The sequence below is a fragment of the Salvelinus alpinus genome, chromosome 12 (genome assembly GCF_045679555.1).
Source record: "Salvelinus alpinus chromosome 12, SLU_Salpinus.1, whole genome shotgun sequence".
Taxonomy (NCBI): domain Eukaryota; kingdom Metazoa; phylum Chordata; class Actinopteri; order Salmoniformes; family Salmonidae; genus Salvelinus; species Salvelinus alpinus.
The window spans coordinates 28819601-28839309 of record NC_092097.1 but is presented as its reverse complement, the minus strand read 5'-3'; the positions used below and the strand labels follow the sequence as shown (position 1 = coordinate 28839309).

The 19709-nt window shown below is 42.2% G+C and overlaps 1 pseudogene; it reads left to right on the top strand.

Annotated features, from left to right (window-relative positions):
- The first annotated feature begins 11628 nt into the window (after positions 1-11628).
- On the top strand, positions 11629-19504 carry LOC139535274 (MAP kinase-activated protein kinase 3-like; annotated as a pseudogene).
- Positions 19505-19709: the final 205 nt, after the last annotated feature.

The following is a 19709-nucleotide window of genomic DNA, read 5'->3' as shown; positions in this document are numbered from 1 at the left end:
AGTCATATTAAGGTAGGTGTTTTCACACGGTTTGTTTGTGGGTGGTTGTCTCCTGTGTCTGTGTCTATGTTGCACCATACGGGACTGTTTTCGGTTTGTTTGTTCGTTTCGTTTTATGTAGTCATTTTTCCTGTTCGTGCGTTCTTCGAGTCACATGTAAGTTCTTACGTTCAGGTTTGTCTACTCCGTTTGTTGTTTTGTTAGTTATATCAAGTATAGTTCGTTTTCGTCTTCGTCTGTTTTGTTTAATAAATATCATGTCAAATCGCAACGCTGCATTTTGGTTTAATCCCTGCTCCTCCTCTTCGGATGAAGAGGAGGAGGAACGCCGTTACAGGTATGATGCTACAAGCTTTGCACACCTGTATTTGGGGAGTTTCTCCCATTCTTCTCTGCATATCCTCTCAAGCTCTGTCAGGTTGGATGGGGAGCATTGCTGCACAGCGATTTTCAGGTCTCTCCAGTGATGTTAGATCGGGTTCAAATCCGGGCTCTGGCTGGGCCACTCAAGGATATTGAGAGACTTGTCCCGAAGCCACACCTGCGTTGTCTTGGCTGTGTACTTAGGGTCGTTGTCCTGTTGGAAGGTGAACCTTCACCCCAGTCTGAGGTCCTGAGCGCTTTGGAGCAAGTTTTCATCAAGGATCTCTCTGTACTTTGCTCCGTTCATCTTTCCCTCAATCCTGACTAGTCTCCCAGTCCCTGCTGCTGAAAAACATCCCCACAGCATGATGCTGTCACCACCATGCTTCACAGTAGGGATGGTGTCAGGTTTCTTCCCGATGTCACGCTTGGCATTCAGGCCAAATAGTTCAATCTTGGTTTCATCAGACCAGAGAATGTTGTTTCTCATGGTCTGAGATTCCTTTAGGTGCCTTTTGTCAAACTCCAAGCGGGCTGTCATGTGCCTGTTACTGAGGAGTGGCTTCCGTCAGGCCACTCTACTGTAAAGGCCTGATTGGTGGAGTGCTGCAGAGATTGTTGTCCTTCTGGAAGGTTCTCCTATCTGCACAGAGGAATTCTGGAGCTCTGCCAGAGTGACCATCGGGTTCTTGGTCACTTCATTGACCAAGGCCCTCCTCCCCTGATTGCTCAGTTTGGTAGTCGGCCAGCTCTAGGACGAGTCTTGGTGGTTCCAAACTTCTTCCATTTAAGAATGATGGAGGCCAATGTGTTCTTGGGGACCTTTAATGATGCAGACATGTTTGTACCCTTCCCCAGATCTGTGCCTAGACACAATCCTGTCTTGGAGCTCTTCGGACAATTCCTTCCACCTCATGACTTGTTTTTTGCTCTGACATGCACTGTCAACTGTGGGACATTATATAAGCAGGTGTGTACCTTATGGTATGTTACATTTAGATTGGTATGTATAAATATGTGGATTTCCATCACCCATTTTGTGTGTATACGAATCACAATTCGTATTATATGTTACGAATTAGCAAAACGTACAATATGTCACACACTTTTAAAACATACTATATGTTACAATTTGAAAAACGTATGATATGTTAAAAATTCTTGATAGGTGGCTAGGTGGCTAACTTTAGCTAGCTTGCTAACGTAAGCTAGGCTAGGGGTTAGGGTTAAGGTTATGATTAAGTTTTGGAGTTATGTTAAGGTTGAGGTTCGGGGAAGGGTTAGCTAAAAGGGTTAAGGTTAGAGTTAGGGGATGGGTTAGCTAAAAGGGTTAAGGTTAGGGTTAGCTATCGTCCTAAGTAGTTGCAAAGTAGCTAAAAAGTATTAAATACTGGAAAAGTTGCTAATTAGCTAAAATGCTAAAGTTGTCTGTGATAAGATTCTAACTTGCAACCTGTGGGTTGCTAGACGTTCGCACTATACGCACACCCAACCACTCTGACCAACCATCTTGCTTTTGGTTTTCTTAAGTAACCATATGTAACCATAGCAAACTTACATATCATACCAATAATTTGAGTATCCCAGATTTACATTTACTATGTTATGTCTAGTCTGTGAGACCAGACGGACACTACTTGACCACTGCTCACTGGTGACAACCTGCACTTATGGAGTGGCCACTGAGCAATGCATGGTTATGCATGGTTACCATGCATAAACATGCACGAGTGGAACCCGCTGCGCTCCCTAACAGTTGACAGCCTTGAGAAGTCACCAAAATGCTGAAACCAAAACTGCTGTCTGTATTTCTCCATTTGAATAAGATAAGAAAAAAAGAAGAAACCCGCACACTGCTCTTGATAGTATCATTGCTCTTTAATAAGCTTTAGGTATCGGCGACAAAGCAAATATACATCTAAAACCATTTCATTTTACAAGATCTATAATCTCAAGAGCATAAAAAATAAAAATGTATGATTTGGAGATAGATGAACAACTGGCGCGGATTAAAAAGAGAGATTTAGTGCAGACATATTTCTTCAAAATAGCAAGCAGAGTGTTCGGTCCCACTAAAACAAGGGACAGGATTTTCATCGTGTCACGGATGCCCAAACGACCCGTGTGCATGCTTAAGCCTGCAAGCCAAGTGCCGACAAAAGGTCGACATGGGTCAGTGGCGGCCATAGCATCAGGAGCACGGGACAGAGACAGTAGTACTTCAAGGACAGAGATGCCTTTGGATTTTAATGACGCCACACACCAGGACTGGGTTAACCAAAGGAGGTCCATTGTCAAGAGTTGGATAGTCTATGAGATTTGTCGAAGTGGGCAAGCTGACGGTGACCGAGTGAGCAAGCTGACGGTGACCGAGTGAGCAAGCTGACGGTGACCGAGTGGGCAAGCTGACGGTGACCGAGTGAGCAAGCTGACGGTGACCGAGTGAGCAAGCTGACGGTGACCGAGTGAGCAAGCTGACGGTGACCGAGTGAGCAAGCTGACGGTGACCGAGTGAGCAAGCTGACGGTGACCGAGTGAGCAAGCTGACGGTGACCGAGTGGGCAAGCTGACGGTGACCGAGTGGGCAAGCTGACGGTGACCGAGTGGGCAAGCTGACGGAGTGGGCAAGCTGACGGTGACCGAGTGAGCAAGCTGACGGTGACCGAGTGAGCAAGCTGACGGTGACCGAGTGAGCAAGCTGACGGTGACCGAGTGAGCAAGCTGACGGTGACCGAGTGAGCAAGCTGACGGTGACCGAGTGAGCAAGCTGACGGTGACCGAGTGAGCAAGCTGACGGTGACCGAGTGGGCAAGCTGACGGTGACCGAGTGGGCAAGCTGACGGTGACCGAGTGGGCAAGCTGACGGTGACCGAGTGAGCAAGCTGACGGTGACCGAGTGAGCAAGCTGACGGTGACTGAGCTGGAGATGTTGGTTGAGGAGAGAGAGAAAAAGATTCAGAGAACTCCCTCACTTGTCCTGCGTTTTACTTTGACACCCTCTGAGGCTTATAAGGTAAATCATCAATGAGTAGTGCTACCATGGCTCTTAGAGCCCATTAAATTAATTGTCTTACTCACTTTTCTTTGTCTCTTCTCCAGGCCAGAACACTTGCCAGGCTGACCGGTCCTTCTCAACGGACTAATGTGCCTTGTGTGTGAGCAGTCCGGTCCACACAGTGCAAGGTTAACAGGTACCCATGCACTCACGATCTCCGACCCTCTGAAGTGGTCAAAACGCTTGACAAACATGGCAAGGGATGCATCAGTCAGAATGACCCCCAAGCTGTGTTTGAGAAGGTAGTGATCTTAGCAAAAATAACATGGCAATCATTATCTGCCTAAGTGTAGGCCTATGTGTGTGTTTATTAACATCGATGCAACCCCATCAGCAGGGCATCCCTGTAGTGTCAGAGCGTCTGGATGACCTGATGTCCAGTCCAAGCAGAATGGAGGGGGGCAAAGTGACAGTGAAGGATTTGGCTGAGGGCATCAAGGCCTGGAGCCAGGTGAGGGAGTGGGAGGAGAGGGCCAGCTGGGGTCACAGGAGCCTGCCAGAGAGAGGGGAGCTAAGACTACCCCTGGAGCTGGAGAAGGGGGGTAACGGACATAGAGAGAGTGAGGGAAAGGGAGCAGTGGGCCCTGAGCCCCCCAGGTTAGTAAAGATGGAGACATGATCTTCTCAGCTCATCACCCAAACAGCATTGTGTAGCATTGTGTTAGGTTGTATGATGTGATTGAATGGCTACAAATGCAGTGCTAGAAATAACTCCCATTGTCTACTCCCCCCTCCTCTCATCTACTGTCCTATCCTCCACTCTCCTCTCCCCTCCCTCCACTCCTCTCAGTGCCAAGCCAATATGGAGCTGTGGTTTCAAGGAGGGCTTGGGGAGGCAAGGTGCCAAGCTCCTATCCCTCCCAAGCCCTGAGATGTGTCTGGAGACTCCCCTGTCTCAGGAGCAGGCTGTCATCCAGCAGCAGCGCCACAACAGAATCAAGGTGAGGGCAGGACCATTACAATCAAATCCTACAGGCAGGATGCCTCCTGTCCTGAGACAGTTGTCACTACAGAGCATCAAGGCTCTTAAGGTCACTCTCTCTTTCAATGGCCCTATCATGACCTAACCTCTGACCTCTAACCTTGTCGGCACTAGGGCATGCAGGATAAGGAGGTGCTGGCCATCATGCGGACAGTGTGTATAGGGAACCCCACCCAGGACGCGCACTCCCACCCGTCCTCTCTGGGGGGAGACATGGCCAGAGTGGTGGACAGGTTTAGGAAACAGTGTCTGGGGGAGTATCTGGACTCACCGGACCAGTGTCACACAAAGCGGGTCACAGTTCCTCAAGGTTCCGTTTTAGGACCACTATTGTTTTCACTATATACTTTACCTCTTGGGGATGTCATTCGAAAACATAATGTTAACTTTCACTGCTATGCGGATGACACACAGCTGTACATTTCAATGAAACATGGTGAAACCCCAAAATTGCCCTCGCTAGAAGCTTGTCTTTCAGACATAAGGAAGTGGATGGCTGCAAACTTTCTACTTTTAAACTCGGACAAAACAGAGATGCTTGTTCTAGGTCTCAAGAAACAAAGAGATCTTCTGTTGAATCTGACAATTAATCTTGATGGTTGTAAAGTCGTCTCAAATAAAACTGTGAAGGACCTCGGCATTACTCTGGACCCTGATCTTTCTTTTGACGAACATATCAAGACTGTTTCAAGGACAGCTTTTTTCCATCTACGTAACATTGCAAAAATCAGAAACTTTCTGTCCAAAAATGATGCAGAAAAATGTATCCATGCTTTTGTTACTTCTTGGTTAGACTAATGCAATGCTCTACTTTCCGGCTACACGGATAAAGCACTAAATAAACTTCAGTTAGTGCAAAATACGGCTGCTAGAATCCTGACAAGAACCAACATTTTGTATCATATTACTCCAGTGCTAGCCTCCCTACACTGGCTTCCTGTTAAGGCAAGGGCTGATTTCAAGGTTTTACTGCTAAGCTACAAAACATTATATGGGCTTGCTCCTACCTATCTTTCCGATTTGGTCCTGCCGTACATACCTACACGTACGCTACGGTCACAAGACGCAGGCTTCCTAATTGTCCCTAGAATTTCTAAGCAAACAGCTGGAGGCAGGGCTTTCTCCTATAGATCTCCATTTTTATGGAATGGTCTGCCTACCCATGTGAGAGACGCAGACTCGGTCTCAACTTTTAAGTCTTTACTGAAGACTCATCTCTTCAGTGGGTCATATGATTGAGTGTAGTCTTGCCCAGGAGTGTGAAGGTGAACGGAAAGGCACTCGAGCAACGAACCACCCTTGCTGTCTCTGCCTGGCCGGTTCCCCTCTCTCCACTGGGATTCTCTGCCTCTAACCCTATTACAGGGGCTGAGTCACTAGCTTACTGGTGCTCTTTCATGCCGTCCCTAGGAGGGGTGGGTCACTTGAGTGGGTTGAGTCACTGACGTGATCTTCATGTCTGGGTTGGCGCCCCCCCTTGGGTTGTGCCGTGGCGGAGATCTTTGTGGGCTATACTCGGCCTTGTCTCAGGATGGTAAGTTGGTGGTTGAAGATATCCCTCTAGTGGTGTGGGGCTGCCCTTTGGCAAAGTGGGTGGGTTTATATCCTTCCTGTTTGGCCCTGTCCGGGGGTATCATCGGATGGGGCCACAGTGTCTCCTGACCCCATATGTCTCAGCCTCCAGTATTTATGCTGCAGTAGTTTATGTGTCGGGGGGCTAGGGTCAGTTTGTTATATCTGGAGTACTTATCCTGTCTTATCCTGTGTCCTGTGTGAATTTAAGTATGCTCTCTCTAATTCTCTCTTTCTCTCTTTCTTTCTCTCTCTCGGAGGACCTGAGCCCTAGGACCATGCCTCAGGACTACCTGGCATGATGACTCCTTGCTGTCCCCAGTCCACCTGGCCGTGCTGCTGCTCCATATTCAACTGTTCTGCCTGCGGCTATGGAACCCTGACCTGTTCACCGGACGTGCTACATGTCCCAGACCTGCTGTTTTCAACTCTCTAGAGACCGCAGGAGCGGTAGAGATACTCTTAATGATCGGCTATGAAAAGCCAACTGACATTTACTCCTGAGGTGCTGACTTGCTGCACCCTCGACAACTACTGTGATTATTATTATTTGACCATGCTGGTAATTTATGAACATTTGAACATCTTGGCCATGTTCTGTTATAATCTCCACCCGGCACAGCCAGAAGAGGACTGGCCACCCCTCATAGCCTGGTTCCTCTCTAGGTTTCTTCCTAGGTTTTGGCCTTTCTAGGGAGTTTTTCCTAGCCACCGTGCTTCTACACCTGCATTGCTTGCTGTTTGGGGTTTTAGGCTGGGTTTCTGTACAGCACTTTGAGATATCAGCTGATGTAAGAAGGGCTATATAAATAAATTTGATTTCATTTGATTTGATGACAGTCAACCAGGCCACACTGGAGAGAGGTGAGAGCCATAGGAAAACACACACACATACATAAAATATACTCACACCCACAGTACACAAACACAGTACACAAACACAGTACACAAACACACAAGAAAACACCTTGAGGCAGGCATTAGGTAAAGCACACACATATACTCCTTTGGCTATACACACAAACAATTCCAGATGATGTTGACACCTTTTCTGTTCTAATCACATAACCTCATGTCACACAAGTACCCTTCATTACTGAGTAATAGCACTTTAAAGCTCCATGATTGCACTTTAAAGCACCTTGATTGCACTTTAAAGCACTTTAAAGGCCCAGTAACCGTACTTTAAAACACCAGTAATCACACTTTAAAGCACCAGTAAAAGCACTTTAAAGCAACAGTAATCACACTTTAAAGCAACAGTAATCATACTTTAAAGCACCGGTAATAGTACTTTAAAACACCAGTAATCACACATTAACGCAACAGTAATCACACTTAAAAGCAACAGTAAAAGCACCTTAAAGCAACAGTAATCACACTTTAAAGCAACAGTAATCACACTTTAAAGCACCAGTAATCACACATTAAAGCAACAGTAATCACACTTTAAAGCACCAGTAATCACACATTAAAGCAACAGTAATCACACTTTAAAGCACCAATAATCACACATTAACGCAACAGTAATCACACTTTACAGCAACAGTAAAAGCACCTTAAAGCAACAGTAATCACACATTAAAGCACCAGTAATCACACTTTAAAGCACCAGTAATAGCACTTTAAAGCACCAGTAATAGCACTTTAAAGCACCAGTAATAGCACTTTAAAGCACCAGTAATAGCACTTCAAAGCAACAGTAATCACACTTTAAAGCACTAGTAATATCACTTTAAAGCACCAGTAATCACACATTAAAGCACCAGTAATAGCACTTTAAAGCACCAGTAATAGCACTTTAAAGCACCAGTAATCACACTTTAAAGCACCAGTAATCACACTTTAAAGTAACAGTAATCACACTTTAAAGCACCAGTAATCACACTTTAAAGCAACAGTAATAGCACTTTAAAGCACCAGTAATCACACTTTAAAGCACCAGTAATCACACTTTAAAGCACCAGTAATCACACTTTAAAGCAACAGTGATCACACTTTAAAGCACCAGTAATCACACTTTAAAGCACTAGTAATAGCACTTTAAAGCACCAGTAATCACACTTTAAAGCACCAGTAATCACACTTTAAAGCACCAGTAATCACACTTTAAAGCACCAGTAATCACACTTTAAAGCACTAGTAATCGCACTTTAAAGCACCAGTAATCACACATTAACGCACCAGTAATCACACTTTAAAGCAACAGTAATAGCACTTTAAAGCACCAGTAATCACACTTTAAAGCACCAGTAATCACACTTTAAAGCACCAGTAATCACACTTTAAAGCACCAGTAATCACACTTTAAAGCACCAGTAATCACACTTTAAAGCAATATTAATCACACTTTAAAGCACTAGTAATCACCCTTTAAAGCACCAGTAATCACACTTTAAAGCAACAGTAATCACATTTTAAAGCACCAGTAATAACCCTTTAAAGCACCAGTAATATCACTTTAAAGCACCAGTAATATCACTTTAAAGCACCAGTAATCACACATTAAAGCACCAGTAATAGCACTTTAAAGCACCAGTAATCACACTTTAAAGCACCAGTAATCACACTTTAAAGCACCAGTAATCACACTTTAAAGCACCAGTAATCACACTTTAAAGCACCAGTAATATCACTTTAAAGCACCAGTAATATCACTTTAAAGCACCAGTAATATCACTTTAAAGCACCAGTAATCACACATTAAAGCACCAGTAATAGCACTTTATAGCACCAGTAATAGCACTTTAAAGCACCAGTAATCACACTTTAAAGCACCAGTAATCACACTTTAAAGCACCAGTAATCACACTTTAAAGCACCAGTAATCACACATTAACGCACCAGTAATCACACATTAACGCACCAGTAATCGCACTTTAAAGCACCAGTAATCGCACTTTAAAGCACCAGTAATCGCACTTTAAAGCACCAGTAATCACACTTTAAAGCACCAGTAATCACACTTTAAAGCACCAGTAATCACACTTTAAAGCAACAGTAATCACACTTTAAAGCACCAGTAATCACACTTTAAAGCACTAGTAATAGCACTTTAAAGCACCAGTAATCACACTTTAAAGCACCAGTAATCACACTTTAAAGCACCAGTAATCACACTTTAAAGCAACAGTAATCACACATTAAAGCACCAGTAATCACACTTTAAAGCAACAGTAATCACACATTAAAGCACCAGTAATCACACTTTAAAGCACTAGTAATATCACTTTAAAGCACCAGTAATAGCACTTCAAAGCAACAGTAATCACACTTTAAAGCACTAGTAATATCACTTTAAAGCACCAGTAATCACACATTAAAGCACCAGTAATAGCACTTTAAAGCACCAGTAATAGCACTTTAAAGCACCAGTAATCACACTTTAAAGCACCAGTAATCACACTTTAAAGTAACAGTAATCACACTTTAAAGCACCAGTAATCACACTTTAAAGCACTAGTAATAGCACTTTAAAGCACCAGTAATCACACATTAACGCACCAGTAATCACACATTAAAGCAACAGTAATAGCACTTTAAAGCACCAGTAATCACACTTTAAAGCACCAGTAATCACACTTTAAAGCACCAGTAATCACACTTTAAAGCAACAGTAATCACACTTTAAAGCACCAGTAATCACACTTTAAAGCACTAGTAATAGCACTTTAAAGCACCAGTAATCACACTTTAAAGCACCAGTAATCACACTTTAAAGCAACAGTAATCACACTTTAAAGCACCAGTAATCACACTTTAAAGCACTAGTAATCGCACTTTAAAGCACCAGTAATCACACATTAACGCACCAGTAATCACACTTTAAAGCAACAGTAATAGCACTTTAAAGCACCAGTAATCACACTTTAAAGCACCAGTAATCACACTTTAAAGCACCAGTAATCACACTTTAAAGCACCAGTAATCACACTTTAAAGCACCAGTAATCACACTTTAAAGCAATATTAATCACACTTTAAAGCACTAGTAATCACCCTTTAAAGCACCAGTAATCACACTTTAAAGCAACAGTAATCACATTTTAAAGCACCAGTAATAACCCTTTAAAGCACCAGTAATAGCACTTTAAAGCACCAGTAATATCACTTTAAAGCACCAGTAATATCACTTTAAAGCACCAGTAATATCACTTTAAAGCACCAGTAATCACACTTTAAAGCACCAGTAATAGCACTTTAAAGCACCAGTAATAGCACTTTAAAGCACCAGTAATAGCACTTTAAAGCACCAGTAATCACACTTTAAAGCACCAGTAATCACACTTTAAAGCACCAGTAATCACACTTTAAAGCACCAGTAATCACACTTTAAAGCACCAGTAATATCACTTTAAAGCACCAGTAATATCACTTTAAAGCACCAGTAATCACACATTAAAGCACCAGTAATAGCACTTTAAAGCACCAGTAATAGCACTTTAAAGCACCAGTAATCACACTTTAAAGCACCAGTAATCACACTTTAAAGCACCAGTAATCACACTTTAAAGCACCAGTAATCACACATTAACGCACCAGTAATCACACATTAACGCACCAGTAATCGCACTTTAAAGCACCAGTAATCGCACTTTAAAGCACCAGTAATCACACTTTAAAGCACCAGTAATCACACTTTAAAGCACCAGTAATCACACTTTAAAGCAACAGTAATCACACTTTAAAGCACCAGTAATCACACTTTAAAGCACTAGTAATAGCACTTTAAAGCACCAGTAATCACACTTTAAAGCAACAGTAATCACACTTTAAAGCACCAGTAATCACACTTTAAAGCACTAGTAATAGCACCTTAAAGCACCAGTAATCACACATTAACGCACCAGTAATCACACTTTAAAGCAACAGTAATAGCACTTTAAAGCACCAGTAATCACACTTTAAAGCACCAGTAATCACACTTTAAAGCACCAGTAATCACACTTTAAAGCACCAGTAATCACACTTTAAAGCACCAGTAATCACACTTTAAAGCAATATTAATCACACTTTAAAGCACTAGTAATCACCCTTTAAAGCACCAGTAATCACACTTTAAAGCAACAGTAATCACATTTTAAAGCACCAGTAATAACCCTTTAAAGCAACAGTAATCACACATTAAAGCACCAGTAATCACACTTTAAAGCACCAGTAATCACACTTTAAAGCACCAGTAATCACACTTTAAAGCACCAGTAATAGCACTTTAAAGCACCAGTAATATCACTTTAAAGCACCAGTAATATCACTTTAAAGCACCAGTAATCACACTTTAAAGCAACAGTAATATCACTTTAAAGCACCAGTAATCACACTTTAAAGCACCAGTAATATCACTTTAAAGCACCAGTAATATCACTTTAAAGCACCAGATATAATATTGTACTTGCATAGGGTAGTTCAAATACTTTTTTGATGTTGGAATATGGAATATGGTTACTGGGCTATTATTTTGTATGTGAAGGTAATAAAGACTAACACTGACTGACTAGCATTTTTGTCCTTTTCAACTTTTTGTTTCAAGTGTAAGGATAAGAATTGGATGTTAGTGATTGGTTTGTAATGCATGACGAGTTCCTATGAACAGAGATCTGTATATAATGACGAGACACCAATGTATCCGCCCTAACAATGGGAGTAGTTGTCCCAAAGGCGGGAAGACAGGCGACAAGTTTACATCCAAAATAAGCTCATTGTAACGTATTGGGTTTATTTCGGACAGATTTTGGCGAGAGTGAAAACTCTCGCTTCGCCTCTTCCTCTCTGCTATAAACTGCTATGCCTTCTTTACGCGTGGTGGCTCCTTAAAGATAAACGCAGTGAGAATGAATTTGAGCCGTGCTGCGCTGACGTAGGGGACTTTGGCGTAGACCCAGACGAGGGTACAGGAGAGGAGAATAACGGAGAGAATAAGGACTGTTATCCTGGTTTTATTTGGCCTATGGTTTTGCAGGAAATGTTCTTGGCATTTTGATCAACCAAACTGGACATGCGGTACAAATTTATTTGCTGGGGTACAATGACCTGTGTTCCATTTATTGAGATACAACATCATATTTTACATAATCAATTGTAAACTATACCACAAATTAGAATGTCCTTCATAGTGACGTTCAAAATGCTTAATTGAACTATTCTAGATATACAATCTGAAAACGTATTATTCTGTCAATGTGCCAATATTATTATAGAGTAGCTACTCCTCGAAAGAAATAAAACAATTGGGGATTAGTTAGCCTATTTTTGCGCCATATTCTAAAGTAAAATCGACGACGGTCTCTGAAAAATATATAACTGAGTCTCAGAGAGAGGGAGGGGTTCAGTGACCCTGCGGCCGGACATTGGAGAGGGAGGGGAAAAGTGACATATCCCCAGGACACCACTGCCTCTTCTTGCGCTCTCTCTCTGTTCCCCTGGAGAGCACGGAGGGGGACTTGAACGGCAAGAGACACATCATGCAACATAATGGTAATGGGAAGGAGAAGCAGTCGGTGAACCAATCCGACCCTCAGCTCCAGGGGACGACTGGTGGCAGCGGACCACACATCCCAGGCAATGACACCCTAAGCGGTCCCACACTCTTCCATCTGCCCGCTCATTCCCAACTGGAGTTCAAACGCAACGCGGTCACAGAGGACTACAAAATAACAACTCAAGTACTAGGACTGGGTATCAACGGGAAAGTGCTGGAATGCTACTGCAAGAAGACAGGGGATAAATGTGCGCTCAAGGTGTGTGTGTGTGTGTGTGTGTGTGTGTGTGTGTGTGTGTGTGTGTGTGTGTGTGTGTGTGTGTGTGTGTGTGTGTGTGTGTGTGTGTGTGTGTGTGTGTGTGTGTGTGTGTGTGTGTGTGTGTGTGTGTGTGTGTGTGTGTGTGTGTGTGTGTGAGAGAGAGAGAGAGACCATCAGTCATCAGACCCAAGTGGAACCATGTATTTTAGGTCTTGCTTGCTTTCTTTCCTTGCCCACTGATGTAAATGACAGGACACATGATAATGTATTTGCAGTGGTGATGATAAGGGGGAGAATAGTAATTAATTATTCACTATTCTTCCATCTCAGACAGTCTCCTCAGTCTCTTGCATCTTTCTTATTGGTTTGCTAGTACCAATGGAATCACGTCCTTTGTCTGATTTGCGTTGGAGTTGTATGAAGGACATACGCCCACCTTGGATATAATGCTAAAAACATATGATTGCCAGTCACATCCCCAATAATTTACAGTACATACGTGGGCATCAGTGCACATGCATGCAGTATACAGTGTCTGATGTGCAGAAGTTGACATTCGTGCAGGGAAGTTACTGTCACCTGAGTCTCCCCTTCTTCCTCCCTCTGATATATTTACTGTACCAACAAACAAGACGAAGTTGCCTTTCTCTTTTAAAGAGGTCCACTTAAGCATTGATAACACCAATAGATCAGGGCAGATGAAACTGTCTCTCTGTGAGCCGGTTTGGAGAGGAGCCACAGGCGGCAACAGTGCTGCCCTTTAAACTAACTAGATTACTCCTGCACATACATATAGTGGATTAATCTGGGGAGAGACAGGGATGTGCTGTCTGGGACCAGGTCTTATGCAGAGGGTTTTTTGTTAGTGCCTGTGGTCAATGTAATTTTGTATGGACATTGCCATGCTCTGTCTGGACTGATTCTATGTTCCATCTAGGAGGATTTACTCTGGTGAGGTCCTAAATTAGGGATGGGCAACAGGGACCACAGTGTGCAGACTTTTGTTTCAGCCATGCTCTGACATACCTGATTCAACTCATGAAGGCCTTCAGTTTACATTGCTATTAGTTAAACCTGGTGTGTTTGTACTGGGCTGGAACAATAGCCTGCATATAATGTGACCAAAACTGTCCATCCCTGTCGTTAAGTTCTGCCTTGGCATGCACTCTACGCTCTTATCTATCCTTCTGGACACGGGGTTCTGTGGTCTGATTAACTGTTGAGTGTTTACTTCCATTCTTTGAAGGTCAACCACTGAAACCACTGTGAATACATGCTTATGTTCTGTTCTGTCAGTGTTTGTGTTATGAACAATGTTTAGGCTGAGTATTAGGTTCCTCCTCTATAAACAGTTTAATCTCAACCTGCCCTCTCCTTCCTGTCCCACAATGCACTAGTTCCTGTCATAAACAGAGGAGAGGCTAGTTTCTCTGACTGTGGTGTCTGGGGATATGGGATCCCTCCCAACCTCACATCCAATCCCTTTGCAAGGTTGTTATTACTGGTACATTTTGAATGCACTCATAAAATGCAGCATGCATTCTTAAAGTTCTGCAGGGAATCCTCCTGCAAAGCAAATTACATTTTTTTTCAATCACTTTGGTGCAATTTGAAGTATGTGGTACATATTAAAAACTCTAAGCACAAAAATCTAAACAGAATCTAAATAAAAAATCTAAACAGATCATCAAATGGCTCATGTTTCAAAATTCCAAGCACATTTTCAATTGACTGAGTACAACAAATACCTATGGGACCTATGATTTCTTCATCCGGCTCGGTATGTGCCACCATTTGGAATTATACTGTAGTGTAGTGTACAATGCACTGCTGAAATGCCTGGATTGTACTAGGCTCCCGAGTGGTGCAGCGGTCTAAGGCAATGCATCTCAGTGCTAGAGGCATCACTACAAACCCTGGTTTGATTACAGGCTGTATCACAACCGGCCGTGATTGGGAGTCCCATCGGGCGGCGCACAATTGGCCCAGCGTAGTCCGGGTTCGGGTTTGGCCATGGTAGGCCGTCACTGTAAATAAGAATTTGTTCTTAACTGACTTGCGTAGTTAAATAAAGGTTAAATAAAAAAAGAAATAATAATATATAACAATATATTCCAATCGTTATCTGAATTTCTGTTATACAATGTAAGCCGATAGATTTCAAGCAGAGAGACGGGAGAGGCGATACTGTATCAGTTAACAAGTCACGTAGAAAAGGTGATCTTTTTCAATGTTGCATGGGACAGGAATGGCATACAACACCGTGCTCCTTTTTTTACAATAGCCAACTGCTTTAAAATACCCCTATTTCTTATGATTTGTCTTACATTTGTGCTCTATAAGGATAATGAAACTGTAAGAATGACATACTTCTCAAAATGCCCACAAACTGCAATTGGATACACATTATAAAAATAATGTGCTTGTCAAGTTACAGTATTATCAAATGCTGTATGAAAAATGATATTTACCATCTACTATTCTTTCTATTCAGCACTTCAAAAAGAACAGTTTTGAAATGTATATATATATACATTTTTTTGCTATTGGATTAAATGGTAGTTAAAATGACTAAATGGTGAGTATCAATATCTGATGTATTGGTGACTAAACTAAATGTATTTTATGGAAAACTTAGATTTTGCATGAATGACTCAGGGATGAAAGATGTGTGAAACCCCAATGAATGCAAAATCAAAGGTTCTGAACATGAAGTACAATTGTTTTCAGTTAAGAGTTTTGTACTTAGAGTTTAGAAAATATACCACTTACATCTGAAAAATGTGCCAAATTGACTGAACAAAAACAGTAATATGAATGAATGGTTCCGGTTTGTATTTTGGATGATGGAATGACTGATATGAGAGTATGGAGAGACTGTGTACGTGTGTGTGTGTTAGAGTGAGAGAGAGCAAGAGTGAATGAGTGAGAGAAAGGGAGGTGAGAGAGAGAGAGCTGTGGGACAAAGATTGGTCACAGGGCTTTTAACCTGATTGAAGCTGTTATTATGCTCTTGATCAATTCCTCCAAGTGGCTATAGACAACATGTACGCATGCACACAAAAACACACTCACAGCACATACATGTTGCACATTCACATTCACGTTCCAATACAGATACAAGCTGCACCCATCATCATACCTTGTCATAGTAAATACTGTATGTTTCTGAAACCTGCACAATATTATCTCCCTTCTTTCTCTGTGTTTCTATCCCCACCTCCTCTGTGGTTGCAGATTCTGCATGATAGTCCTAAGGTGCGGCGGGAGATGGAGCTTCATTGGAGAGTGTCAGGGGGTCCATACATTGTTCGCATCCTCAGCCTGTATGACAACATGCACCAGGGGGAAAAATGCCTGGTTATCATCATGGAGTGGTAAGGAACACACAGACTACATAAACCAGAATGCATCTGTCTATGATGTATGTATTCTCTCTTAGCTTATCTAGCATGTCAGTCTAGACTTTAAAAACATTACTAATGACTAGGGCCAGGAGTTTTTCCTGGCCAGGTCACGTGGTCAGAAAAAAACTCCTGGCCCTAATGAAAGTCTACACAAACATCAAATGATGTTCCTTGGTCATTGTGTTTGGGCTCTGTAGATTGGGCTCAGTAATTGCCTAGTAATTACTAAGGGACAATGCTTGCCTTGTTTAGTGGAATAGCTTTGTTGTCTTGTTAAAAAACTTCTTATGGCTGCAGTCCCGTTAATGGGATCGATATGACAACAGCCAGTCGAAGTGCAGGGCGCCAAATTCAAAAAACAGAAATCTCATAATTAAAATTCCTCAGACATTCATGTGTCTTATATAATTTTAAAGGTAATCTTGTTGTTAATCTCACCAAAGTGTCTGATTTCAAATAGGCTTTTCAGCGAAAGCACTACAAACGATTATGTTAGGTCACCACAAAACCACAATAATCACAGCCATTTTTTCCAGCTAAAGATAGCTTCACAAAAACCAGAATAGAGATAAAATTAATCACTAACCTTCGATTATTTTCATCAGATGACACTCATAGGACTTCATGTTACACAATACATGCATGTTTTGTTTGATTAAATTCATATTTATATAAAAAAATCAGAGTTTACATTGAGGCGACTAGATTCACTAGTGGCAAAAACATCAAGTGACTTTGCATAGCCACATCGTTTCAACAGAAATACTCATAAATATAGATGATAATACAAGTTATACACATGGAATTATAGATATACCTCTCCTTAATGCAACCGCTGTGTCAGATTACAAAAAAACTTTACGGAAAAAGAAACCCACGCTATAATCTGAGACGGCGCTCAAAAGTAAAACACCACAGCCGCAAAGATGGCGTCAACATAAACAAGAAAATATATGATAAATATTCCCTTACCTTTGATGATCTACATCAGAAAGCACACCAGGAATCCCAGGTCCACAATAAATGTTTGTTTTGTTCGAAAAAATCCGTTATTTTTGTCCAAATACCTTCTTTTGTTAGCGCGTCTGGTTTACATATCCAAACGCTAATTCTGGTCAGCGTTATATCGGACAAAAACTTCAAAAAGTGATATTACCGGTCGAAGAAACATTTCAAACTAAGTACAGAATCAATCATTAGGATGTTTTTAACATATAGGTCCAATAAAGTTCCAGACGGAGTATTCTTTCTTGTCTTCATGAGCAATGGAACTTAAGTGACTTCCATGAGGAAAAAGCATGATCAGAAAATGGCTGCTTGATGGACACCTGACTGATTCTGCTATCATTCTCTCCCACAACATCATAGAAGTCTCATTATAATTTCTATTGATGGTTGACATCTAGTGGAACCCCTAGGCAGTGCACAATCATATCTCAAGGGGATTTCATTTGGGACTCTGGTGAATACATACAAGCTCAGATTTCTGACTTCCTGTTTTGATTTCAACTCAGGATTTTGCCTGCCAATATGAGTCCTGTTAATCTCACAGACATAATTCAAACAGTTTTAGAAACTTTAGAGTGTTTTCTATCCAATACTACTAATAATATGCAAATATTAGCAACCATGACTGAGGAGCAGGCCGTTTGATATGGGCACCTTTCATCCAAGCGTGTCATTTACAGTGCTCTGTGATTTACAGTGACCCGTATGCTCTATGTTAATCAGATTTATGTCATGGCTTTTAGTCAGAGGCTTCAGAGATCATGAGGGACATAGGTACGGCCATCGAGTACCTCCACCACATGGACATAGCTCACAGAGATGTCAAGGTGGGACTATACTCCTAGACACACATCACTCACAGACATGTACACCCCTGTATCTCTTTCATCTGACACTCGCTGACAGGTGTCTTTACCACTGGTGGTTTTAGTGATGATGAACTTATTGCTTTCGTCTTTTTTACACCTCCCTCCACACGGACATAAACACAACAGCCTGAAAATCTGCTCTACACCACCAAGGAGAGCAATGGTGTTCTGAAACTGACTGACTTTGGCTTTGCCAAGGAGACCACCCTCCACAACTCCCTCCAGACACCCTGTTACACCACTTACTATGTTGGTGAGTGGTTGGGTCAGTTACACCAGTAGTAGTGTAGTATACTATCCAGATGTGAATGGTGTGTAGGCTATAACGTTTTATGGTTGACTTTTCCCCACATATTGTCCCTGTCTCTGCCTGTCTGTCTGCCTGACTAGTTGTCTCTTGGTCTCTATTTGTGTCTGTCTGTCTATCCATCAGCCCCCGAGGTGCTCGGGCCAGAGAAGTATGACAAGTCATGTGACATGTGGTCTCTGGGCGTGATCATGTACATCCTGTGAGTACCTAGTGTGTCTTTGTGCTATAAGTGTGAGAGTAAGTGTGTGAGAATCAAGTCACAGGCTTCTTATTCACTCTCACTCTCCCTACTGTTCCCTCCTGGGCCTCATTCCTACTCTCCCTTCTCTGCACATCCTGGTTCTCCTCTCCCTCTCTTTCAACACTCGGTTCCTCATGGTCCACTACTTGCTTTCTACCTCTCCTTCTCTCCCTCCTTGTATTTAGTATGAATGACTGTTAAATGATTGTTAAAGGACGGTTAAATTACTGTTGAATTGCTGTTGAATGAGTGTTAAAGGACTGTTAAAGGGCCGTTAAATGAGTGTTAAATGAGTGTTAAATGAGTGTTAAAGGACTGTTAAAGGTCCGTTAAAGGACCGTTAAATGACCGTTAAATAACTGTTAAAGGACTGTTAAATGACCGTTAAATAACTGTTAAAGGACTGTTAAAGGACTGTTAAATTGCTGTTATATTGCTGTTGAATGACTGTTGAATGACTGTTGAATGAGTAAAGTGTGTGCTGTATCCCCAGGCTGTGTGGATTCCCTCCGTTCTACTCGAACACGGGCCAGGCCATCTCTCCAGGGATGAAGCAGAGGATCAGGATGGGCCAGTACAACTTCCCTAACCCTGAGTGGGCCGAAGTGTCGGAGGAAGGTCAGACTAGAGACAATTGAATACTGTGGGGTTGAATGGTCTATACTAGAGGCTTCACTGCAATACAAACTATGTTCTGCTAATTACAAAATATTTTGGACGGATTCGTCTACGGTTGTGATTTGTAGGTCCTTTGACAAACATCTTGTCTAGTTTACCTGATGTTCATGTTTTATTTGATATGCTTGTTGACCTATGACCATACCCTCTGTAGCCAAACAGCTGATCAACCAGCTGCTGAAGACAGACCCAAACGAGAGGATGACAGTTCATGAACCACCCCTGGATCAATGTGAGGGTGCTGCTTACTGCATGTCTGAGAACACTGTCTGAGTGCGGTTGATAATATGAGATTGTGTGTGTGTGTGTGTGTGTGTGTGTGTGTGTGTGTGTGTGTGTGTGTGTGTGTGTGTGTGTGTGTGTGTGTGTGTGTGTGTGTGTGTGTGTGTGTGTGTGTGTGTGTGTGTGTGTGTGTGTGTGTTTGTTGACATTAAAGCAGTCGATGGTGGTTCCTCCGACTCCTCTGCACACATCCCGTGTTCTGACAG